The sequence below is a fragment of the Oxyura jamaicensis genome (assembly GCF_011077185.1).
Source record: "Oxyura jamaicensis isolate SHBP4307 breed ruddy duck chromosome 15 unlocalized genomic scaffold, BPBGC_Ojam_1.0 oxy15_random_OJ61300, whole genome shotgun sequence".
Lineage (NCBI taxonomy): Eukaryota > Metazoa > Chordata > Aves > Anseriformes > Anatidae > Oxyura > Oxyura jamaicensis.
Genome location: NW_023304398.1, coordinates 1 through 428, shown reverse-complemented (window position 1 = coordinate 428; position 428 = coordinate 1). Strand labels below are relative to the sequence as shown.

At 51.4% G+C, this 428-nt stretch overlaps 2 long non-coding RNA genes across 2 annotated transcripts in view; one reads left to right on the top strand and one right to left on the bottom strand.

Annotated features, from left to right (window-relative positions):
• LOC118157951 overlaps positions 1–267 on the bottom strand; it is a 652-nt gene extending 385 nt beyond the window's left edge. The window contains exon 1 of the long non-coding RNA XR_004746751.1: positions 218–267. This is a non-coding gene — a long non-coding RNA (uncharacterized LOC118157951). The remainder of the gene's footprint in view (positions 1–217) is intronic.
• Positions 1–416, top strand: part of LOC118157953 — an 887-nt gene extending 471 nt beyond the window's left edge. The window contains exon 2 of the long non-coding RNA XR_004746752.1: positions 161–416. This is a non-coding gene — a long non-coding RNA (uncharacterized LOC118157953). The remainder of the gene's footprint in view (positions 1–160) is intronic.
• The last annotated feature ends 12 nt before the right edge of the window (positions 417–428 follow it).

Sequence of the window (428 nt, the reverse complement as noted above, 5' to 3'; positions counted from 1 at the left end):
GACCCCAAACCTCGGATCCCGACCCCAAACATTGAGATCCCGACCCTAAACCTTGGATCCTGACCCCAAACATCAAGATCCCGACCCTAAACCTTGGATCCCGACCCCAGACCTTGGAATTCTGACCCCAAAAATGAGAATTCTTAGCCCAACCATCAAGATCCTGACCCCAAACATCAGATCCTGACTCCAAACATCAAGACCCAGACCCCAAAACTCGGAATTCTGACCTCAAACATCAAGATCCTGGCCCTAAACATCGGAATTCAGACCCTAAACCTCGGATCCTGACCCCAAGCATCTGAATTTTGACCTCAAGCATCGAAATCCTGACCCCAAACCTCGGATCCTGACCCCAAACCTCGGATCCTGACCCCAAACCTCGGAGTTCTGACCCCAAACCTCGGATCCTGACCCCAAACTTTGGA